Consider the following 26,977-nt stretch of genomic DNA (forward strand, 5'->3'; position numbering starts at 1 on the left):
GGAGAAAGGACAATCTCTTCAATAAGTGGTGCTGGGAAAATTGGACAGGTATATGTAAAAGTATGAGATTAGATCACTCCCTAACACCATACACAAAAATTAGCTCAAAATGGATTAAAGACCTAAATGTAAGGCCAGACACTATCAAACTCCTAGAGGAAAACATAGGCAGAACACTCTATGACATAAATCACAGCAAGATCCTTTTTGACCCACCTCCTAGAGAAATGGAAATAAAGACAAAAATAAACACATGGGACCTAATGAAACTTAAAAGCTTTTGCACAGCAAAGGAAACCATAAACAAGACCAAAAGACAACCCTCAGAATGGGAGAAAATATTTGCAAATGAAGCAACTGACAAAGGATTAATCTCCAAAATTTATAAGCAGCTCATGCAGCTCAGTAACATAAAAACAAACAACCCAATCCAAAAGTGGGCAGAAGACCTAAATAGACCTTTCTCCACAGAAGATATACAGACTGCCAACAAACACACGAAAGGATGCTGAACATCTTTACTCATTAGAGAAATTCAAATCAAAACTACACTGAGATATCATCTCACATTAGTCAGAATGGCCATCATCAAAAAATGTAGAAACAATAAATGCTGGAGAGGGTGTGGAAAAAAAGGGAACACTCTTGCACTGCTGGTGGGAATGTGAATTGGTACAGCCACTATGGAGAACGGTATGGAGGTTCCTTAAAAAACTACAAATAGAACTACCATATGACCCAGCAATCCCACTACTGGGCATATACCCTGATAAAACCATAATTCAAAAAGAGACATGTACCAAAATGTTCATAGCAGCCCTATTTACAATAGCCCAGAGGTGGAAACAACCTAAGTGTCCATCATTGGATGAATGGATAAAGAAGATGTGGCACATATATACAATGGAATATTACTCAGCCATAAAAAGAAATGAAATTGAGCTATTTGTATCTGAGGTGGATGGATGTAGAGTCTGTCATACAGAGTGAAGTAACTCAGAAAGAGAAAGACAAATACTGTATGCTGACACATATATATGGAATTTAAGAAAAAAATGTGATGAAGAACATAGGGCTAAGACAGGAATAAAGACACAGACCTACTAGAGAATGGACTTGAGGATATGGGGAGGGGGAAGGGTAAGCTGTGACAAAGCAAAAGAGAGGCATGGACATATATACACTACCAAACGTAAGGTAGATAGCTAGTGGGAAGCAGCTGCATAGCACAGGGAGATCAGCTCGGTGCTTTGTGACTGCCTGGAGGGGTGGATAGGGAGGGTGGGAGGGAGACGCAAGAGGGAGGGGATATGGGAACATATGTATATGTATAACTGATTCATTTTGTTATAAAGCAGAAACTAACACAAAAGAAAAAAAATGAACAGTAAAAAAATAAAATAAAGATTTACTTCCTTTACATACCTTTCCCTTAATTTTCAAAACATCATTTCTAATAAACTCATATTCCCACTGTGTAAAGAAACCGATATTTAAAGTGATTAAGGAGCTGCTCAGAACTGTGAGTTAGGATTTATCCCATATCTATGTGATTGTGATTCCAAAACCAAAGGCTTTTAATTTGACTAATCAGCTTTATTAATGCTGAGTCCCTGAGTAAAGATTTAATTTATTCTCTTACCTAAAATAACATTTTCTAATCTTTAAGTTTTACTTTGATTTTCTTTGTTCCCTATACCCATCTTTCTCCCTTGCCACCTCCCTAAACCTCCTAGGAATTGTCATTTTCTAGGATTTCAGGATGAGACTCTGTACAATCACATTTTTCACTTTTTCTAACTTTAGAAATGTGGTAGTCAATGAAAAGTTTAGACAGCTTTTCTTCAGATTCAATTTTGGTCATATACAAGACTCATTCAGCCTTCTCAGGTCCTTTCATGAACAGTCTCAGAAGTAAGGCACCTTAGTTTTGATGTATTTCAAGTCTCATAAAATGCGCTGTTCACTTTCAAGTATGTTCATTCATAGCCATTCTCTTTCTATACCTCAAAGTCAAGAGAGGTATTCCTATAAAAGAATTTCGAACCTACCACTGTTAATTCCATATGAAAACTGCAAGGAGATGACAGAAATACCCAAAGGAAGCACCATTTTAGCACTGGGATAAAACAAAATAAAATGTCAAGTCATATTTGTCTCCCTCTTTTCTTCCATCTATTTATTATTAAGCACAGATATTTAAAAAAACCCAAAAATCCTAAGAGCTAATACGTGATTTCAGAGCTTTCTGTCTTTCAAATAACTTACGCTAACTGGTGTGTCCGTAGACAGTGTGATATAATGGAAAGCATAGTAGCTGGATGAGCTCCAATTCTTACTAATGGAAGATCCTAGGCATCCATTCACTAGTCTTCAGCTTCAACTTCCATAAAATCATTCTAATATCTACTGGGGCTATTTAGAAGCTTCAGTGGTAGGTATTAAATGTTTTATAAACTGTAAAACACGTAAAGTGGAGGATATATTATCTCTGAAAAAGGTATTTTTTTTGGTAAGAGAGTTTTGTCACAAAACCTCATTCCTTTTTCACTGCACTTAAGAATCCATACAAATATTTAAAATTAGTTTCAAATTTGGCATATGAATTTTATCCATAGCTGGGAAGGTGGAAAGGTAACATAATGACAGAGTCATGCAAGTTCCAGGAAGAATGACTCTGTGAATTTTAGCAGCATCTTCTAGAGTGCTAGGGGTAGAGTGATAAAACTCAAAGAAACTTTTTCAGAAGGGGAATGGAGAATAAGAGACATAAAGTTCCATGCCTAAAGCAACCAAAATAATCAACTATACTCCAATATAAAATAAAGATTTTTTAAAAAGCAACAAAAATAATCATTGGTGAAAACTCTACAACCCAAAACCCAAGGCTGCCAGATAAGCTTTTCCTTTTCTCAACATTGATATGTACTATCTCCAAAACTCTCATGCTGGAGTCTCAGGTAATGGACAACCCAGCAGTGGGAAATATATGGGAACAGACAGCTCTGACCGGCGTAACTCAATTCATACCATAAATGTAACTCTCAAGAGTAGTTCTGATGCTAACTAACCTTCTGAGATTTTCAGCTTGGAGACAGATGCCCAACAACCTGTATCTATAAATAATCAGAATACACGTGGGAGCTAATCACTTTTTCTTGCTTCCACCTTTAACATTTTTGATATTTTATTTTATTGTTTTTGTTAATTGCTACTTTGAAAGCACATACGCAGAATAATACCTTTCAATAAAGAAATTTCAGAAAATCAGTATCGGGCCTGAAGGTAATGTTCATTCACTGAGTGAGTGCTAAACTGGACAATTAATGAATGAGGAATGAAGATAGCTTTATAAGGTAAATAGTTCTTTCCTCTTTTCTAAAGATAAATGAGAGTTCTTTAAGTCTTAGCTGATGTCTTGGGACCAAAGAAAAATACAAATACAAACCTGTCTTTATTTTTTAAATAGATGTACTCCTAGCATGTGCAACTTACTACTTTATAAATCTAACATATTTTTCTGAGTTAATAGGTGCTTGATATTCACATTTCAAAAGTTGAATACTCTCTTAAAAATTTTTTTTTTATTTTTTAGCCATATTGCACAGCATGTGGGATCTTAGTTCCCCCACCAGGGATCAAACCTGCACCCCCTGCATTGGGATCTCAGAGTTTTAACCACTGGACCACTAGGGAAGTCCCTGAACACTCTTTTAATGTGTATAAATATTATTAAATATATCTTGTTTATAAATTTAGGGTTTTTTTCTTAAATTGATAAAGTCTGGTAGCTTTACTAACTCTTCAACATAGACAAACAAGACTACTTGAGATAAAGCATTTTTGTCACTGCCACATTTATTCAGCATACTGAAACTGTCAGTATGACAAGAGATAGTGAAAACAATTTTGGCATTCATCTTCACATTGCATAAACACTGAGGGAGTTGAAACCGGGAAGCTCTAATTTAGACAAGCTGACCAGCAGTTACCAATTTCTGAGGAATAAAGCTCCATTTTCATGTGTTGGACCAGAGGAAAGAAGTTCCCAGAAAACTTGACAACACCCTTAGATCTCATCTTAACTTCCCCCAAACTCTGTGTTGTGGATAAATCCTTTAATATTTTGGGGCCTCTAATGTGCCAAATGAGGAGGTTGAAGACATTGGTCCCCAAGTTCTTTACTACAAAGCTCCTTTTAAAATTTTATTTAACTACTTTAAAAGCTAATTTTAGACTTACATAAGTGTTCAAGAGTAGTACAAAGAGTTTTCTTCTACCTCTCACGCTGCTTCTTCTAATGTTATGTGACACAACCATAGTAAAATGATAGAGAACAGGAAATTAACATTGACACAATGTTATTAAGTAAACTACACCAACTTTCCACTAATGCAATTTTTCTTTTCCAGCATTCTATACAGGATCTTGTATTATATTTAGTTGTTATTTATACTTGTTATACAATCTGTAGCAGTTCTTCAGCTTTCCTTGCCTTTCATGCTTATGACACTTGAAGAGTATTCATCAACAGTTTTGTAGAATGCCCGTAAGTTGGGGATCATCTGGTGTTTTCACAGACTGAGGTTATACATTATTGTCAAAAATACTACAAACAATGTTGTACCCTTCTCAGCGCTTCACATCAAGGGCTTTGTGATGTCAATATGTCTTACTCCTAGTGATGTTTACCTGGATCGCTAGGTTAAGATGGTATCCACTAGGTTTCTCCAATATAAAGTTACCGTCCTTCCCTTTGTAGTTGGTAAGTATCTTGGGGGACATACCTGAGACTATGTAAATCTTTTCCTCCTCAAACCTTTTCCCAAGATTTCCCTGACTTTAGTATTCATTGGTGGATTTTTGTCTGTAACAATTATGACTGTAGTTATTGCCTCATGATGATCCTTTATTTCCCTTCTTCCTTCTATACGTTTTCATTAGAATGCTACTGTAAGGAAGGTTTGTCATGTTTCCCCCATTTTTTAGTTAATCTGATTATTTATTTACATTAGTAAGGATCCATGAATATGTATTTTATTCTATGAGTTATATTCCAATGCTATCACTTTTTATTCTGTTGGGAAACATTCCAGTTTTGTCCATTAGGGCTCCTTCAGGGTGGCTCTTGTGTTGCTTCTTTTCTTTTTTTTCCCTTTGTAACACTTTCTTACTTTCTGGGATGAGAAGAAGTTTCAGACTCCTCTTGTATTGTCCTGCCCCAGTTCTGGAATCAAACAGTTATTCAGGGAGCCCTAGTTCCTTTTACTGGAGAATGGGATTTACAAACCAAGATCTGGAACCTTGGCATGCTAATTGCTACTGGGATGTCATGGCTTCTAGACCATATTAATAGACAGAACTAGGAAATATGTGTTTGTGTACGTATTAACCCCTGCATGGGTGGATCCATACAAACACACACCATGTCTATTGTTCTGCCTATTAATCTATCGAAAACCATGAGTTTATACTGACACCTCCAATTCGAATGCAACACCACATGGTTCATCCTAGCCTCCCTTCTTTCCATATTTAGAAATTCTTTCTCCAAAACTGAGAAATGAGAAATCTGGCTTTCATTACATCTACACTACATTTTCTTACTTATAAGTTTTAGCATACACATAAAATAGTTTCAGAATTGCTAAATCATACCCCTACGAAAAACATTTTTACTGACCAGAGTTTATCTTTAGTTTACAGCATTTTCCACAGTTACTTATATTAGTTCTTGACTTCTCCACTCCATTCAATGTGGGTGTGTTATTCATTTGTAATGCAGTTAAGTTCACTTGTTAGTATCTGTATTCAATTTTTGTTTCCCACCACATCACGGTTGGTTTTAAATGTTTGTTTATTTTAGGGCACATGTGAATACTACCAGGGTCTTTTAAAATTATTATTATTTCCCCCAAAGCATTCATGTTTTAAAATTGTTGTCTATGAAAAAATTTCATTTATAAAGTGGTCATTTTCCGTTTCCCTGATTATTTTTTGTTTTAATTAAAGTCATAGAAAATTACAAAGAGAGTTTCCAATGTTATCTCTGAGTTGATTTAAATTCTGACCAAAAGAAGAAAAATAATTAACAATCAGCTGTCTCATACAGCATTACAATTTCTCATAATTATAACTGTTAAGCATAATCTTATGACTATAATTAAAATGCATAATTTTAATTGTTTTTCAAAAAGTACAAACAGTTCACTTTACTACTTCCAAAGGCACATAGACTAAAACACTGGATTAAAGAATTTCTAAGATTATATGCCCGTTTATATTCAATCCTGAGTCAGAAGAAGAGGCCTGATTTTCTGCACCACACCTGACCCACAAGACCACCCTCCAGTGATAAACAGGGAAGGGAGGAATAGATGTAAATGACTAGGCTGGACAAATAATTTTCCTATCTGTCAAAGGTCAAAGTTGATTAAAGTATACCATGAAATTAAAAACACTGTATTTTGGTATGTGAAATGGAAATCACAATGATTCAAGTTATACAATACCTACAATTATACAAACTATTAAATTCTTAAAGTTAGAATTCCTCAGATTTAACAATATGGAGAGACTCAGAATGAAGTTGATGAGTTTGACAAGAAATTCTCTAAAAAATATGATTCATGTGTTACAGTTATTTTTAAGCAGAATATCCTCCCAAATAATTCATTTCCACCTCATTTTTTTAAACATTTTGTGTACTTTCCTTTAAAATCTTTATTTGAATTTTACATCTTAACATTAGTCATGGGACAGTAATATAAAGAGAACACATTATCCTGATTGATAGCTGGAGATTGACAAGTCTCATTGTCAGTTTGGTAGAATTGTACATGTATCCTAGCTCAGAATTTGAAATCTCCCTCAGAGATTGTGTGCTAATTAAAAATGAACTGCAATATATTTTCATAATTTTGTCATTTGGTTGAACTCAGGTGAATCTAAGGTGCCAAATAAAGTTGCAAGTTGTGTTGAATACAAGCCCTGGCATCTTAGATATCACATGCCCATTAGAGAACACTCAACCAATAGATACAATGGTGTCATTTTGGAGCTTTCTCAGTTGGCACACAAAACTAGCAGTGATTACAGCAGGTTTTCTGAGAGTAAAACATCATGATATTCCTAACAACACTGATAAAAAATACACTCCTAGAAAAGATGAGTTACCTCAAGTCTGAGAATTGTGTTATATAGGAGAATATTAGTGGGATTTGAACGTAAGTACAAATAATTCAGGAAATATTTCCACTAAAATTCAAAGTCCCACAATAATTTTTGTTTTCTTTGAGTTTAGGTAGTCTGTATTTTTTCAGAAATAGATCTTAAATGAGTAAAATGTCTCACTTTCTTATAAGTTATATATATTATATATATATTGCCAGAGAGAGGGAAAATACTTGCAAAGCTCTAAGAATGGTAATTATGTAAAATTTTTACTTGCCCTGACTTATCACAATTTCTAAATAATGTCTAATATCTATGATTATTCACAGTTTTCTAATATACCTATTGTTACTCAATGAGATCATTAATTCAGAGAGTCGTGAAAATAGTCTTGACACTATTTTATTCTTCTTATATTGATGTAATAAATGTTCATCAACTAGCATTTTAGTGTTAGGGACCACAATATTAAAAGCCTTTGGTACTTGCATATTCACAGTAATACCATGTTCTCTATTTTCTCACTGAAAGGATGAGAACCCTAAACTTTTAGTGACTAATAGAGTCTCTTACATTAACCTATAATTACATTCTAATGTAAGAATGTGCCCTGTTTTAGGTCTTACCCATCTCCTATCCTCTGATACATCAGAAGTTCAGTGACTTTTTCTTCCTTTACAAATGAAGTTAAATAGTTCCCGTAATGGATTTCTACTACCTTTTTGAGTTTTATTTGCCACTGTAAATTTCTCACACTGAGTCACATTCACACACTCATTTAGTGGGTTTTTTTTTTTTTTTTTTTTGCTGTACGCAGGCCTCTCACTGCTGTGGCCTCTCCCGTTGCGGAGCACAGGCTCCGGACACACAGGCTCCGCGGCCATGGCTCGCGGGCCCAGCCGCTCCGCGGCATGTGGGATCTTCCGGGATAGGGGCACGAACCCGTGTCCCCTGCATCGGCAGGCGGACTCTCAACCACTGCGCCACCAGGGAAGCCCTCATTTAGTGTTTTTGTAAAGTTTCTAAGGTTTTAATTCTAGAAAGTATTATTCTGAAGATGACTCACATCAAGGACCACATGTTTCTGACTTGAAGTCTCAACAATAAAATCTCTAAAAGGACTACTTAGCCCAGACCTTGGCTTCTCAATACTATTCTCCAATAAAAGGAACTAGGTCTCCCTGGAAAATGGCTGATGTCAGAGATGGGGCACAGAAATGTACAACATGCCCCTGGAACATCTTGAATTGGCAATAAAAAATTACATACACAAAAAGAAATGGGGGGCGTGTTGAAAGAACACAGGGACCAACTCAAAGGAGCTGCCAATGGATAAATCTGGCACACAGCAACAAAATAAACAATGATAATATTGGATTACAAGAAATAAAGTAAAATAAATATGCATTTATCCATATTAGTATAAATGAATGGATGAATAAAATAAATAGATAGTTACATAAATGCAGGAGGAAAATTGCTCTTTTTTAAATAGGAAATTCCAATTAACAAATGTAGGAGGAATAAACAAAATAGAAATTTACCATTAGACAAATACCACAATAATAGTGGCAGGCAAGAACTATCCATGGATGATAAAATAACTGGATAGAAGTATTATGAGAAACAGGACATTTGGATAGTCTTAAAGTATCTCCTCAAGAGAGACTTGTCAATTACAAAAGAAGAATTATAACTTTACAGTGGAGAAAACTGATACCACCTTAACCATGTGATCAAGATTAATACTACCAGAAATAAGACATATTGACTTTATGGCCTTCCTGAAATGATGTGCTGAGAAGGGTATACCATTTTTGTGGTATTCTTGCCAAAAATGCATAACCTAATTATGAGAAAACATTGCACAAGCCTGAATTGAGAGGTATTCTACAATAATTGGCCTAGAGTCTTCAAAAGTGTCAAGGTCATGAAAGACAAAAAAAAAAAAAAAAAAAAAAAAACTGAGGAAATGAGGAACTGTCCTAGACTGAAGGAAGAGATCATGACAACTAAACAGAATGTGAGGTCTAGGATGGGATTCTGAGTCAGAAAAAGCACAATAATGGGAAAAATGGCAATATTCAAATAGGATCAGTAGATTATTTAATAGGATTGTATCAAAGTTAATTTCTCCTTTTGATAGCTTTAAATGGTTTCTAAGACATTAACATTAGGGAAAGCTGGGTGAACAATATACATATGGAAATTCCCTTTATTATGTGTGTAACTATTCTGTAAGTCTAAAATTATTTCAGAATAAATTTTTTAAAAGGTCTACAATGGTTTCTCTCCCAAACTTCTGGAGTTCAGATAGGATATTGAAAGACACCTTAAGAAAGTAAATCCACTGAGATAATATTTTCAATCTCAAGTAATATGAGGAGAACCCTGTAAATGAGAAAACAAAATCTGAAATTTTATTAATACATTATTGCTCCCTATTTCTGAAATGCTGTACTAAGATTGTTCAATAAAGTCTTTGGGAACCAGACTTTGAATCATTACTCTGCTAGTTGTCTCTTTAGCTCCTAACATAAGCTGCAAGTCCATTGAGTCTCCATGGCTCAGGGGACATTCTTATACTGCCTAGTGGTGCCCTTGCAGCATGTCTCTCTCTCTCCCCTTGTATCTACATTTAGTCTCTGAAATATCTTTGTATGTAAAATTTCCCCAAAGGAGAGGTGCAAATAAAATGACATTTGTGTCCCCATGTCATATTAGCATTGGGCTTCAGCTTATCATTCCCATAACACATTTAGATATACTTTCCGCACATGTAGTTTTTTGAGTAAGATACATATTGGAATCTTTAAAAGCTTTAAAGTTCAGAAATATCTCATAGAATCCTGTTTTTAAATAAATTACACTTGTTTGCTCTTTCTTGCCAGGAATTCCTAAAGAAGACATATTCAGTAATAGTATACTCTCTGCTTTACATCCTTATCTTTGCTTAACAACCAACTACTTCAGAAAGCACTTGTGAGAGTAAAGTATTTGATACCTATAGTGCCTGGTGGCTTGACTCCTACAAGCATATCTCAAAGTTCTATTACAGCATTTTATTAGTGATGTTGAGCATCCTTTCATGTGTTTGTTGGCAATCTGTATAGATTCCTTCATTTAAATAAGGGCTGTGAATATGTTGATAACACTGTATAGTATAACCAAAATTTGCTAAGAGATTAGAACTTAAATCTACTTGCAAAAAAAAAGAGATAAATATGTGAAGTGATAGATTTATTAATTAACTAGATGGGAGGAATCTTTACAAAATGTATATGCATATCAAGTCACCGTGATGTATACTTTAAATATCTTACAATTTATTTGTCAATTATACCCCAATAAAGCTGAAAAAGAACCAAACAGGGCTTTAAGAGAAAATGGCTGTAGAAAAGAAGAAACTTTAAAAATAAATAAATACTGTTAATACTATATGTCATTAAATCTAAGACCCCATTAATTGTAATTAGATGTAAATAGATGGAACACTATTTATAAGTGAATAAAATATACTGACACAATTTAACCTTGGTACGAAGCTTTCATCACATTTAGTATTTTTGCTTTGCACACATTTAAAGAGTTCTCTTAGACTTATTTACATTTACATTTTTATCATATATCACTCTCATGCATACATAAAACTTAAAAATAATTAAGATATTACTAAAACACTGTCACTTTCAATGTCCAATTTTTCTGAACCATTTTATAACTCTGCATCATAAATGTGCATGCTTTATCAGAAATATTGTCCTTTCTGCCATCAAGAGCATTTATAATGTGGCCTTACTTCAATAGGCTTTAAGATTTTCTTCTAATCCACTGGCACCCATATACAAGTTTTAATGTGCATGTGCAGGCAAGTAAGGATTGCCATTTGATCAAAGGGGATTGCAAAATGCAAACTGATTTGGAGATTTTTTTTTAACTTCTTCTTAGAATGAATAAAATGTGGCATAATATAAATGATCTAAACACAAAGGTATAAAGACTTCAGATTTTTTAATATATTTCTTTTTCTAATTACATGTATAGTGTATTTTCCTTATAATTATGTTTTTCTTAGGTTCATGCACTCAACAGTTTAATAGTCAAAAAAGGAAGCCTGGAGAAGAAAGTTAATTTTTAAATTTTGAAAGTGGCTAAAAATAATTAATGGAGGTAGAGAACCAGAATTATAATTGTTTTATATCTATATTTTTATCTTTTATATACACACACACATATATACCTCTTTATCTATATACATACATGTATACCTATATGTAAAGTACACACATATATACCTCTTTATCTACATACATACATGTATACCTATATGTAAAGTATTATATTTATGTATATATATATCAATAGATAATATAGATATAGATGATAGATATATTGATATCAGGGATATTTTTGTTCTCTTTCCATGCAAAAGCAATGAAAAATGAAGAGACATACTTGAAGATAAGTAGTATTTGACAGTCAATTGCTATCTTTTAAACAGTTTGATAACTATATCATTTAGCCATATTGCAGTGTTCTTAAATTTTTTTTCAAGGTCAATATTGAATCAGATGTGTACAGACAGTAAGACATATGAATTTATGAAGAAACATTTTGATCGAAGTTGGCTAGTGTGTCAGAACAGAGGAACACTTTTTGAAAATGGTTATCTAGAAAAAAAATGAATTTAAAAAAGCTGTATATGTATGTATTTTCTTTCTTCTTTTTTATCACCTCTAGGTTTTGTGGGCTTATATAAAATGATGGTCATATTAGGGATATACATTTTCTCCAAATAGAAATCATGGTTCCAACTAAGAAGGGGTTGAAAATTAGTTTATATAGATATTTGTGATAGAAAGTTAGTTCCAAAGAGTTTTTTCTTCTCACATAAACAAAATTTGAGAATTGGTGAATTATGAAGTATAATTGGGATACTGATTAAAATCAGTTTAAATTCATAAAAACTATCTTGTTTTACCTGTATCAGTATGAAATCATAAAAAGAATTACACAGTTAACTTTCTCAAAATTACTTTCTCATTCACTCAGCCAGCTAGGGTTATGGTTAACTCATCTAAGAAGACAAAATAAACTGTAAAGAGTCAATAGATGTTTAAAAAAGTTAAACAAAGTTAAAAAAGTCAGTAGATGTTTAAAAATTGGAGGAAATCTACACTTATCAGAGTACATGTTCACAAGGCTTTCAGTAAGTAAAATCAATTTTAATTAAACAAAGAGAAGTTTAAATAAGAATTCCAGTAAATCTTGCAGCTTACTTCCTAGATAATCTCCTAAAAGATTAAAATATTTTCCACAAAGGATGTAACTCTTCAATGGTAATTATGTGTCATTTAAAAATAAGTACCTCTACAAAAAAAAGAACAGGAACGAGTAAGCAACACATAAAATACAGAAGATAAATGTAGATATAGATTTAAAATATGTTTCATTTTGACTTGGGCATTTATTGAAGTTTGACAACATGCTAATATTCTGTACCAATCTACCATTTGGCTTTGATTTGTAAGAAATTAACAGAAATCTCAATTAAATGAAGTCAGGAGACCAGAAGGAGGCGCTCTTATAGACTTTGATGATAGCAGATCCCAACAGGAAAAAGAAAGACTCCTTTTCCTGGCAACAGCTCAGCCCAAGAAAAGCCATGGACTCTGTTTACCATAGCCCTTCCAGCCCCCTATTCCTCTCTATAAAAGGTTACACCTCCCTTGCCCTGTAGGGATTTGCACATGGCTCACCATGGTTGCAAACCCCGAACTGCAATTCTCTGCTGCTGCCAAATAAACCCATCTTTTCTGGAGAAATGTCTCGCAGACTATTTATTTCAAGTCAACAGATTTTATCTTTTAATGATAAATGTCTCCTTCAACACAGTTAATGGCAGGTATAGAGTTTGCATAATAAATGTGTAATCTGATAGGCTATAGCATCATATCTAACCACTGTAACAATATCAGTAATAAAATTAAGGCATACCATTCAGAATTATTATTAATATCTGAATATTCATTTTCCAAAATAGGTAAGCCTCTGGGTATCACGTACAGAAAAGTTCTTATATATTTTAATTGTTGATTTCTGTACATAATTTGAAGTATAAACTTAAATTTATCATTGCTTGGGTAAAATTCTGCAACAATTATGATTTTGAAAGCTGCTAATTATATATAATAAAACATTATTAACTTTTAAATAGTTATAGAAAAATGAATTAGCAGACTATACAAACGTTGAGAGAATGTGTTAACTAGATAATATTTGAAAGAATGTTAGAAATGTTTTTGAGCCAATAAATATAAAAAATATGTAGAAAATCATATTTATAAAATGTGAAAAACTACATGGCAGAATATGAGTACTACATTACTTTAATAAAAACTCTGCAGAATCTCTGGTATGCTATCATTCAAAATATCAAAAAATAATTTTAAAGACCTCCATTTTATATTAAGATACTGAATCTCATTTAGGTTATCAGCTTTTCTAAATAAAATCTTATATGAGAATTCTACATTTAAAAAAATCCTAAATGTATGTAACAGTTTATAATAAAAATATTTAAATAAGAAAAAAATAAATATATAAACAGTATGAGGGAAAAACTACTTCTTAAAAATGAGATGCCAACAAAAATACCCTGCACTCCATTTATTTTGGTGAAATGGAGGCATCATTGTCTTACAGCAGAAGTGCAGTATACTTAATTTAGCAGCAGAAGATGCTGAATTTTTATTGTTCCTGCATAGTAATGCAACATTTTAAAAGTTGACTACAAAATTTTTAGTAATAAAGTCGTAAAAATTATAATTATTTTGATATACATTTTGATAACATTTTATTCTTTCATTTCAGAGTTCATTCTATGGGTGGATGATACTTGATTTCACACTAAACTTAAGCCAGATATTATTTTTAACTATGAGCTTTCAGTGTTTGACCAACATGTATATTTGGTGAATCTCAAATATACAGTAAATTTTCTTTTAAAAAAATGAAGTTGTTGAGGGAGATGAGCAAAGACGCTCTGATACTTTGAGGCAGGAAGTTAAAATTTGCTCTACCTTCTTTGAAGAGTAGTTTGCGGACGTGTGCTTTAAAAAATTTTAAATATGAATACAAGTTGAAAGAAGAATGCAATGTGACATAAGTTATGCAGATAATTACTCATCTAGGAATTTGCCTAAACATAATATTACTTGATTGGTGCAAACATATGACTATAAGAAAATATTAAAAGGTACGTTGCTAGGTTAGTCTTTATAGTCCAAAAAACAAACAAAAATGAAAACAATTTTAAAATGCAACGATACTAAATAGCCAAGAAAACAATACTGTGCAGTCATTAAAAATGGAAGAATTTTCATTAAATAAAATAACGTTTCCAATATACTAAGGTGACAAAATACATTAAAAATAATATATACAGCACAATGTCATTTTTGTAGCTCTATATCTATTATTCTGACATTATTAATAATACCTCATTTCACTTAAACTGTTTCTTATTGGATGAATCTTTACCTATAAGGAAGTGACAGTTCTACTGGCCTCTGAGAAAAATATTAAGATATTTCCTTATTTAAATCTAGACTCTAATTTATACAGCACCACTGATGACATTCATTCTGCACTGAAAAACGTTGCCTCCAAAAAACCAGAAAACAATATCTCTGTGTTATTGGTGCTGCATTTCTGCAACAATAAGGTCTTGAACACAGCATTTTCTCATATAAAATTTTCAATTACAGTATGTGCTGCATTTGGTGACCATATATCTAGTATTGTCAACATGATCACCAAGGGTACACTGAATCACATAGCTGAATGACTTTATAAAGCTTCTCATATCTTGATGAAAAGAAAAAGAAAATCTGCAGGCTGTATGGTAAGGGTCAGGAACTTTCAAAGATAAATAAAAACTACTTTAGTATTGTCTTTATAAAGAAGAAAAATCAAACCCTTTATTCTAATTCAGCCAAGACTAGGAACCTATGTGATATTTTATAAAGTTAGAGCAATTTCTCTAATACCATGTTTTCACCTCATGAAGTACAGAAGTTCCACGTGAATCAAAGACTTTATCCAAATGTAATACAATGACAGATGAAGATTATAAACATTTTTATATACATTAACCGTTTAAGTCAAAATGGCAGTTGGGAAAATTTACCCATTTAGAATAAAAAGGTGACATCCTAAATCCACAAAATGCAGACCAGACTTAGACAAGTAGCATCCTTTGCCCATATGTTCCCCAAAGGACTGATCTTGCTACATACAGTTTATTTAATTATTTATTTGCAACTTGTGTTACCTTCAGAATAGTTCTTTTAGTCATTATATTAGTTGAACAAAAGAAACGGAATAATTTCCAAACCTACACCGCACACTTTATTTACGTATAAATCACTTCCATTTTCAAAATTTTATTGGAATAGAAACCCTCTGGTAAAGTAGTTGAGTTTCTTATAAGGCACCTCTTTAGCCCCAGAACATTAATGAAAAACCTTTTGTGAGTGTTCAGGGAAAATAATTTCTAATGTGTACTCTAGACCATTAGAAACTTGAAAAAGTCTTTTATTTTAAGAGAGTAGAAAAATTCTAACAGATACTAAACTGTGCCTATTTATTCTCACAGCCAAAGAATTTAACAAAAGATCCCTTTTCTTGGTTTTACATGCAAAAGAACCGCTTTAACTTTATCCCTTCTTGGAAATTTCCTGACGGTCCAGGGGTTAGAATTCGGCACTGTCGTGGCCCAGGTTAAATCCCTGGTCAGGGAACTAAGATCCCGCAAGCCATGCAGTGTGGTCTAATTAATTAATTAATTAATTAATCAATTAAATAATTTTAAAATTGAAAAACTTTATCCCTTCTCACTGAATAAACTAGTAGCTTAATCACCAGGCTGATTATTCAGACCTCAAGGAAAACTTACAAAAACACTTAATACAGTAAGTCCCCAACATATGAACGAGTTCGTAAGTCCAGTTTGTTCGTAAGTCCAACAAAGTTAGCCTAGGTACCCAACTAGCACAATTGGCTATATACCACTGCTTTTATGCTTGCTTCTGGATATCCTGGGCTTGAAATAAAGATACTGCACTACTGTACTCTATACAGTACTGTACAGTAAAGTATACAAAAGCACAACCACTTGTAGAGGATGCACGCACATGACAATGTACACCAGACGTGTGAACTAACTTAACATGATTGGACATGCGAACACACGTTTTCCTCTTTGAAAGTTTGCAACTTGAATGTTCGTATGTAGGGGAATTACTGTTAAGTAGTTCTATTAAACTAAATGAATGTTCATATTTTAGTGGTATTTTTCCTAATACAGTATTATAACACACAGACATTTCAACCTCTATGCCAAAGCTAAATAGGAGGAAATATGCCTAGAATAATGACTTTCTTTATAGAACAAAAAGCTCAGATTTCTTTAATTATTTGTGAAAAGGTAAGAGTTTAAAAAAAACTAAATTGAAATTACACTTACAATGAAAATTTCAAATATTGAATTTTTGTTAGAATTTTCTGAGATTACTAGTATCTTTAAAACGTAAAAGATTCAGGAAGGTGGCAGGGTAGTGCATCACCACATCATCATTTAAGTCTCCTGATGGTCAGAAAGATCTTGGAAAATGACTGTGGATTAATGCAAACTTACATGGTGGTGCCGATTAGAAACAGAACCTAGTACCTAGAACAGAGGTTAGCAAACTGCACCCTGTGGACTGTTTTTGTATAGCCCAAGAACTAAGAACGCTTTTACACTGTCAAAGTTCTACTAAAGGCAAACAAGACCAATATATGACAGAGATTCTATGTAACTCACAAAACCTAAAATATTTATGTCTAGCCCTTTACAGAAAAAGCTTGCCAACTTCCACTCCCCAAAATGCTTTCATTTCAATTCTTATCAAGTAAGATAATCTAAAAGAGTTTTCATATACATCGTAGGGACAGAAATGTACCTTCACTGCTTTGCCTCCTGTTCTTTGACATAGTACAATAGTTCCCCCTTATCCACCAGGGATATGTTCCAAGACCCTCAGTGGATGCCTGAAACCACTGATAGTACCAAACCCTATACACACACACACACTCTCACACTCACTCACACACACACACACAGACACACACACACACTATGTTTTTTCCTGTACATACAAACCTATGATAAGGTTTAATTTATAAATTACGCACAGTAATAGATCAACAGTAATAACTAATAATAGAACAATTATAACAAATATATTGTAATAAACGTTACATGAATATGGTCTTTTTTCCTCTCTCTCAGAATACCTTATTGTACAAATGTAATGCCTTCTCCATGATAACTAAGCACCAATCACACAGTGTGGCTGTAACTTCTGCAGTTTGAAGTGTGGCAGCACCTCTTTACAATTTCACGGATAGAAGATTCATTCTTATTGTAAATCTTAGCAACTTCAGCATACAATTTCTTTTCCTTTCCTTATTAAATCAAGAACTTGTCACTTAAAGGAAGCATTTTACAGCTTCTTTTTGGCATATCTGAATGGCCAGCATCACTACTCTCGTGTTTTGGGGCTGTTATTAAGTAAAATAAGGGTTACTTGAACACAAGTACTGCAATACAAGGCAGTCGATCTGATAACTGAGATGCTTCTAAGTGACTAATGGATGAGATATGCTGGACAAAGGGATGGTTCATGTCCTGGGCAGGACAGAGCCAGAGTACATGAGATTTCAGTACACTACTCAGAACAGTGCAAATTTAAGGCTTATGAATTTTTAATCTCTGGAATTTTTCATTTAATATTTTTGGACTGTAGTTGACCATAGGTAACTGAAACTGTGGAAAGCAAAACTGCAGGTAACGGGGGACTACTGTATGTTCTTTGACATAGTATCAGCGAAGTCTCTAGAAGTTTAGTGACCTGGGGTATAAGACACCCCTTAAAAGCAAAGAAAAATTGTTCCACTTGCACAGCCCACAACTAAGAAGAGGCATAAGTACTTGTTGGGCCTTTTTGGATTTTGAAAGCAGCATCTACCAACTTAGGTGTGATGCTCTGGCCCAGCTGCCCATTATGAATGAGACCTAGCGTAGAAACCACTCTGCACAATCCCCAAGCTCAGATGCAAGGTACCTTGCTCTTCTGGCCTTATGACTAAATGACCAAATGCTATTCAAACTGTCTGTGGCAGAATGATTGTTATATAGAATTAAGTACTATAGTACCATAAGAAATATTAAAGAAATTAAAATTTTAACACTAAAGAATGTTTAAGCCATTAAGTAGATTGAAGATTGGCCTCCAAAATATTAAATGACCCATTTTCAAGCAAGTATGTATCTAAATGACCCATATCAAATTATTATCTATTTATTTAACTTAGCAATTTTGTTCAAATTTCACAGGGGTGGACTATCTGAGTTTTTATTTTGCATACCAGATTCATGTATCTCTGGAATAAGTGAATATAATCTTATGACCTAAAAAGATAATCATAAGTAGCACATGTTCATTAAAGAGTTGCAGATAATATGTAGTCTACAGATCAGCTTGATTTAAAATGAGAATTTAATTAGACTATGAATTAAAACCAAAATTATAAAGCAGAGTAGGCGATGGAATGGAGATTGAAATGTTTACCTCCATTCTAAGTGGCAGCTTTATCATACCACCACCAGCAAGATCTTATTCTTCATAATAAGAGAAAGTCTAGGCAAGCAATACTTGAACTTCCCAACATAATATCTCTATGCAAGAAAGTACTGTGAAACAATAAAAACATGGAAACCAATCTAGAGTATGGTTCAGTAAACTGCAGCAATGATTGTGAACTAAAAACAAGTGAAGAGCCAAATATGGATTGAGTGATAAGAAAATTTGCTTGAGCCACATATCAGTGATGGTCTGCATATCTTACAATGACTTCTTTGCTCCATTGACAAATGGTTGACTACTGTTGGATTTAAAATTTTTCGTCTTCTTTTATTTTTTGGTTATAAGTATAGCATTATAAGAAAAGTTATCAATTCTATGTAATATTTCACTTATTCACTGGAGAGCTTTTTTTTTTCCAAAAAAATGTATTCTGACCCCAAAACCTTCACATTCTAAAAGATGGTTTCATAGAAACTATTTGCCAGCACTCACTGTGTTTTGTTCTCCAAACTTATCCGGATGGAGATAGGGTACCTATAAAAAATTTTCACTTGTTGATCATAAGTGTGATTATAAAATTCCATGAGCAAAATAAAATTCTGGGAAAATATTTAATTTAGAAAACTATCTGTCCTTATGTATTTGGAAAATGACAAATATGTCTGAATAAATTGATAACCCTTTTCTTTGGCAAATTTAATTCTTGTACGTCTCAGGAAAAGTTGAAAAAAGGAACAAAAATGTTTTTAATTTGTAGACATATGTATCAGTCAGGTTTTGCTATATGATAATACTCTATAACTAAAACCCTAACATCACAGTGGCTTATAATACCACATTTATTTCACATTTATATGTCTTCTGGTTAGCTACAAGTCAATTGATTTTGTCTGAGCTTGGATAAGCTGGGTGACATTATTAGTTTGGGTTTGGGTTCTGCTTCACATGCAGTCATTCTAAGATCCGACCTAAAGGTGCAATGGATATGTGGGGTGTGCTCTTCTCCCGCTGCCATGCCTCCCAAAGTCTCAGCTCAGAACTGGCACACTGTCACTGCCATTCACACCCATTGGCCACAGCCAGTCACGTGGCCAAATTCTGAGTCCATGAGGTGACAAATTACACTTCTTCCATGAAGAGAAGGCTGTGAGTATTTGATGAACAGTAATCTAAGTTATACAATGTGGATGAGCTAGTTCAAACTCTCTACGAGAGGAAGATAATATAATAGATTCTACTTCAGTGACCAACACTCAACAAGTCTGAGAGGAAATGACACTATTGGACACTTTGCCTGTTCAAAGACTTACACTTTGGGTGCAAAAACAGCATTAAACCACATAGTCATCTCTTTTATTAGCCAAGAGGTGTTGGAAATTTAAAGTGATATTAATGATAGCAAAGTCAGGGCCAAAATATTGTGCAATGTTCTTCTTAATTAGAACATCGTCTGGCATAATTTCATTGTCAAAATGCAAAATGAATAAAATTGTAGAGGCTAGCATACCTTCTCTGTTCTTCAATCTAAACATTTTTTCCATCAAACTCTTTTTGTAAAAAGAGAAAAATGATACCTATATTATGATATTTGTTAATTCAAGTTTAATTAACTACATAACCTTTCTGGTTTATGCAGAAATGCAACATTTTTCTTTTTTTTCATTATAGAGATCAAACACTTGGCCCTTTTGCATGGTCCAAGTGCAATTCTATTTTTTTTTCTGTCATTAGGTCAATGTGGTCTAATATGATTTAAGGTAAAATGATAATTCCAAATAGAGAATGACTTAAAGTTGTTTACTAACTTCTTTATTCATAATTCTTTTAATATTTCATCCAAAACAAATAATTAAAATATTGCTTACTCAGAAACAGACTCACAGACATAGAAAACAATCTTATGGTTACCAAAAGGGAAAGGGGGTGGGGGAGGGATAAATTAGGAATTTGGGATTAACAGATACACATTACTGTATATAAAACAGATAAACAAGAACCTACTGTATAGCACAGGGAACTATATTCAATATCTTGTAATAACCTATAATGGAAAAAAAATATGAGAAAGAATATATATATATATATATATATAGTTTTTTGAATCACTTTGTTGTACACCTGAAACTAAACCATTGTAAATTAACTAATTTCAATAACAATTGAAAAAAATGTTTTCTATTTAGAATGCTAATCCACCTTCTATTGCATGCTACTTGATTTTATTAATTGATACATATCTTGTTGAATGGATTTTATATTTAATCCTCCTTCTATATCCAGCTAATATTCCACTTCCTCCACTAAGCTTTTTCCAGATACAATGACCTACAGCGATCTCACCTGTTTCCGATATCTTTTGATTTTTGTAAACACTGTTATTTTTCTCTGATGCTTATGTGTATATGTGTTATTCCTTCAGGTAGAAAAGCTTTGGTTATCTAGTGCTACTTAACAAATGACAAATTACTAGCAAAAACAGTAACAACTATTTATTAGTCTTATCCTCTATCTTTCTGGTTAGGCAGTTGCAATCTGACAGCACCTGGGGCTGAAGTCATCTCAAAGTCCACCTCTGTTAAGTGTCTGGAGGCTGCTGCTTCCTGCAAGCTAAGATCGCACTGGGAGCTCTCAGTTAGAACACCTCCATGTGGTTTCTTCATGTGTCTGAGACTACCACACATCACAGCAGCTGGATTCCAAGGGTGGGTGTCTCAGACAGAAAGGCAGATGGAAGCTGTGTTATGTTTATGAATTAGTCTCAGAAGTCACACACCTGGACCTCATTTTAAAATGACATTCTAACCATATCTCCTTGCCCTAGATTCCTTATGCTTCCTCCATGTCCCACTATCAAAAAAGGGCTTGGCAAATAAACATTTTGATTAATAAATAAATGAACTCAATGTTTTGATTCCTGTAATTATACTTGCTTAAGGCTTATGTTACTCTTTCAATATCTATAATTTTCCATCGTAAACTTTTTAATTTAAAAAGATACATTATGAAATGAAGTTTAATTGGGTATTTTACTTTACTTAGCTTTAATAATTAAAAAAGAGAAGTTGAAAAAAACAGAGTTGAATCCCATTATGAAGCAGATACCGGGCCCATGATTAACAAGGCCATATAGAATTTGTCAGGATATAACGGAAGGCTGTATCTGCACTATACCTGGAAATAAAATTTAATATTTGGAATAATCAAATTCTCTGGAAAAACTAAGGACTTATTTTGGTTTTATTGCAGTTCAACTTATTAATTGGCTTTCAAATATTAAGTAGACATTTTAATTTAGATCATTTGTTTACATAATGTACTTTCCATCATGTTCAAGGTCCTCAGATGTGGTTGTATCTGTTGTTCACAGCTCTAGGGTCCTGGTTGAGGGAGTGAGTGGGGACTGAAGTTCAGCCTGTCCTCTGTCTACCAAGGCACATACCTTTAGCACCAGGGTGCTCAGAGCACGTTCATGAGCTGCTCTTTTGAATTTGCATAAAAATGATGCCATATGGTTTAGTAGAGTCCCTGGTATGAGACATGATGTTACAGTAATTTCCTTCAAAGAAAATGGTATAATAAAAAGGCCACTAAGGTCTCGGCATAAAAAACAGATGCAGTGTGAATCCTGGCTCTGCCACGTACAGTACTGTGACTTTGTGAAAGTGATGCAACCTCTCTGAGCTTCAGGTTCCTCACAAATAAAATGAAAATATCAATTCCTATTTTTCAGAGCTGATATGAAGAACCGAGCTAACACATGAGAAGCATGAAATACAGTGTCTTACAGAGTAGAAATTATTTAAATAGATAATAAATTCTACGAGAAGTTCTGTCATTGAGCTTTTTTTTTTTTTTTTTTTTTTTCTTTTTGCGGTATGCGGGCCTCTCACTGTTGTGGCCTCTCCCGTTGCGGAGCACAGGCTCCGGATGCGCAGGCCCAGCGGCCACGGCTCACGGGCCCAGCCGCTCCGCGGCATATGGGATCCTCCCAGACTGGGGCACGAACCCGTATCCCCTGCATCGGCAGGCGGACTCTCAACCACTGCGCCACCAGGGAGGCCCTGTCATTGAGCTTTAATCCTTGGTTCTGTGTTTGTTTTTTGATAGATACAGTTCTATTTTAGGTATGTAATTACATAAATCACTGGTTAAAGTCACAATAGGAAGAATAAAAGAAAGTAGTATGTTATAATTCAGTTCAGGAAAAACACTTCTGAACAAAATATTCCTAAGGATTTGTGTAAGAACTGTTCAGTTTGATCTTTCAAAACTTAGTTTTCTAAATCCCTCAGCAGTTTGGGGGATTGGTTTCAGGACCCTCCCCCTCAAAATACCAAAATCCATGGACACTCAAGTCCTTTATATAAAACAGCATAATAATAGCCTATGCACATCCTCCTGTATACTTTAAATCAACTCTAGATTACTTATAATAGCTAATGCAATGTAAATACTATGTAAATAGTTGTCAGAGCATGGAAAATTCAAGTTTTGCTTTTCAGAACTTTCCTGAACTTTTTTTAAAAAAATATTTTTGATCCGTAGTTGGTTGAACCTGCTGATGCTACACCTGTGGATATTGGAGGCTGGCTGTAGTTCTCAAAATCTAGCTTCCTGGCACAGAAGGAATTGTCTTGTAAGATATCACATCCTGTGATAACTTCTGTTAGGCAAGAGCCTAGCCCAGTGGCAAGATCCAGGTAGCTCCTGGTTCAACCCCACTTTTGATTAGCCATACCTTGCTCGAAATGCAACAGATTCATCAGAATGATAAAACTCATGGTTAAAAATAAAGATTAAGTTCAAATAACAGCATCAATAAGATATATGCTTCTATTGCATACAGGCAAAAAAAAAAACTCTCAAATGTGTGTTTAGAACATAATCTGACTGAATCGTTGCCTCTTTCAATGATGTACCTCCAATTATCTTCATTGGCTTCAAATCTTAAATAATTAGAACTATCTCACAATGGAAATTACATGGCTATCTATTTCTTCTTAATAAACAAGAGGTGATTTAAAATCTTCCTCAAACAAATTACGAGTATGTCTCATAGATGACAATTTAAATAGCTGCACAATGCAACCCCCAAAACACAGAGTCCTTACCAAAGCATTTAAAGTGCTGTTTTGTCTCTCCTAGCTCATCTTGTGTACCTGCTTCCCTTGCTTATATGCTCTGGCCATGCCAGTCTTTCAGGTCTTCAAAAATATGTAGTCATAGGACCCTTGTACAGCTGTTCCCTCTCTCACTAATGTGTTTCCTCCTGCACTTTGCCTATATCATGTCTCAGCTTAAATCTCCATTCACAAAGATGCCGTCTCTGACACAGGATTAACAACTTAATCACTGTGAGCTTTTGTCATAACTCTCATTGCAAATAGAATCATGTATTTACTCTCTGATTACTGGTGTTTCTCCATGCCTCTTCCCACTAAGCCATATTTATTACCTTTATATGTCTAGTGCCAAGCAAATAGCAGGTCCCTCTTAAATATTTGTTAAATGAATAAACAATTATATAAGGAGATACAAAACTGTAAAAGTTTGAACATTTACAAATCAACACAAAGGGTCTGAAGAAAATCTTCACAAATAAATACAGCATTCATATGGAAGAAAAATAAGAAAATAGATGCATTTTTCAAAAATAATGAAGCATGATCTCATCAAAGTAAATAAAGTAATAAACACCCTATAACCAACTATGTATGTGCATGGCTGCTCATTACATCATTGCTTAAAGCAATAAAAAATAACAATTTACTTAAATGGTTAATTTAATCTGAAAAAATTTAATGCAAAGAATCATGCCTCACCATTAAGAATAGGTGTAGATTTGGGTTTATTACCAAGGAGAGTTGTTCAGGATATATTTATAACCGAAAAGCTAGTATAACCATTGTGCCTCATATAATTCCATTGCAAGGGGTAGAGGCAGGAGTGACAAAATACAAATAGGAAACATGTTTGAACAACAGAACTACAGGTGACTTTTCACTCTTTATTGATATTTTTTGCCTATGGTTTCTATAATTTTCTATGAATACTGGATAGAGAGAGAAAGATTGATTTTAGCCATGTATGTCTTTGGCACATTTCTCTTTTTGCTGTATGTTTTTCTGCACAATTTGATCCCTTTAGATGCATGTCTTCTCTCCTGAAGCACTTTACCAAGTATACTGAGACACAATGTTTACCCTCAAGGATTTCACAGTCATACCGATGATAAAGCTATCTATATAAGGGATTTTTGTTGTGTGCAATGAATCCAAGATACCTGATACAGAGGCAGTGAGAGAAAGGAGTCTCTCCAGAGAACAGTGCTTAGTTTCTCAGATAACTTCCTTCCTCCTCTGCTTCTTACCCTACAGTGGTGCCTGCATATAAAGAGGGAGGGTGTAGTTTATGTGACTTTGGCGGGGACAAAAGTAGGTCTTCTGATCACTGGGTGATGAATTTTGTACACCTATGAGACTTTATATCTCTAACAGAAGTCTGCAGCTGGTATAACTCAAAGACATTTCCTTTGGCTCAGAAATACCTCCAGATTTGCCACTAAAGGACCTCAACCACATCTCCCTCATTTGGTATCACAGACTTCTCTGTGTTCCCAGTATCCACTCCCTCCCCTTGGCTTTGCTCAGGTGACTACTTCTTTGCCTTTAACCCAGAGTCATTTTATTGTTAATGGGTCCCCTTAGCAGGTTCTTCATTAAGATACTAGCTACTTCTGCAAGATTGCCACAGGGAAACCAAGGGTAGCTGAGAAAGCTGAGCCTCACAGCTCCACCTGTAAAAGCATGTAGCACGGACACATTTGATTTAACGAAGCAGAGCCCCTGATTGGGCAGCTTTTCAGGAGGCCACATCCCACACTCACAAATGAGAAGGCAAGAAAGCCCTTATTTATCAGATATGCCTCTCCCTATCTTTAGTCTTTACAATCAACATTTTAAGCTTTAAAATGTGAATATTCCTTTTTAAAAATTAAAAGTAATTGTAGATCACAGTGCTATTTGTTGAAAAGATATTAAGAGGACATAATCTTGCTGTTATACAAACTTCCTCATTGCAAGTACTAAGCTAATTACTGTCCCTCTCTGTGAGATACAAAAGAGAAAGTTGCTATAATACAATAAGTAGTGTCCAAAACATGAAGATGCAGAATTGCAGTACTGTGAAGTTACTGAAATAACCACTGCAGACCTGGGCAATTAGTTGACCTTGGATTCTAAATGCTCTTCACAATCCAAATCCAACTTTGTTCTGGCTGCAGTTTAGAATGACCTGGTGGCTTTTTTTTTTTTTTTTTGAGAAATGTTGGCTGACATCTTTGCTGCTCTGGGGGCAGGGAGGGAGGGTTGTGTTCAAGAGCTCTTGGTGGGGCACGTCTGCCTCCTCTTCACCGTCACAGGCGTCTGCTGTGCAGGATGGCGCTGGCTCTGTGGTTGGAGACTATGCTCAGATCCCAAAGGTACTTGATTTTGCAGATTATGTTCTGGATACTGCTGAGGGCGGCAGGGGAGTTCTTGTTGATGGTGGTCTGCATGTAGGAGGTGGCGGGCTTTGTAGGGCCAGATCTCCACTTCACCACCTCCAGGCCACTGCTGCCGGCTCCACACCACAGTCTTGTGGTCCATCAGCCGGTTGTAATGGAAAGAAGTGGACCTTCAGGTTATTGGGGTGGGTGCCCTATATCTGTTTGTTCTTCTTGATCAGAAAATTGGAGCAGTTCCACAGGACCATTCATTGCAAATGCGTGCACTTGGAGGCAGCTCCTCTCCCAGCGGCAGCCAGAAAAGGAAAGTGATCAAACATTCCGTGAGGATATTTATGGGGCCTGTGGCCGGCCAGTGAAATTTGAAGAACAGGGACAATAATCCTAAGAATCTTCTGGTCAGTTAGCATCCAATTAGGGTTGACAGAAAAATACCAGATGCCCAATTAAATTTGAACTTCAGATAAGTAACAAATAAGTTTTGTATTTGTATGTTGTATTTGTATTTGTATGTAGATAAGCTTTGTATGTCCAAATACTGCATGGACATACTTACACTAAGTAATTACTTGTTATTTATCTGAAATTCAAGTTTAACAGGTTATGC

The 26,977-nt window shown here is 34.4% G+C and overlaps 2 pseudogenes; both read right to left on the reverse strand.

The window, feature by feature from the left end:
* LOC132501335 (proteasome maturation protein-like) overlaps nucleotides 1-21,526 on the reverse strand; it is a 29,824-nt pseudogene extending 8,298 nt beyond the window's left edge.
* A 4,713-nt stretch (nucleotides 21,527-26,239) lies between these two features.
* LOC132501337 (large ribosomal subunit protein eL28-like) lies at nucleotides 26,240-26,690 on the reverse strand (annotated as a pseudogene).
* Between the last annotated feature and the right edge of the window lie 287 nt (nucleotides 26,691-26,977).

This window comes from Mesoplodon densirostris, chromosome 14 (assembly GCF_025265405.1).
Source record: "Mesoplodon densirostris isolate mMesDen1 chromosome 14, mMesDen1 primary haplotype, whole genome shotgun sequence".
NCBI classification, from domain to species: domain Eukaryota; kingdom Metazoa; phylum Chordata; class Mammalia; order Artiodactyla; family Ziphiidae; genus Mesoplodon; species Mesoplodon densirostris.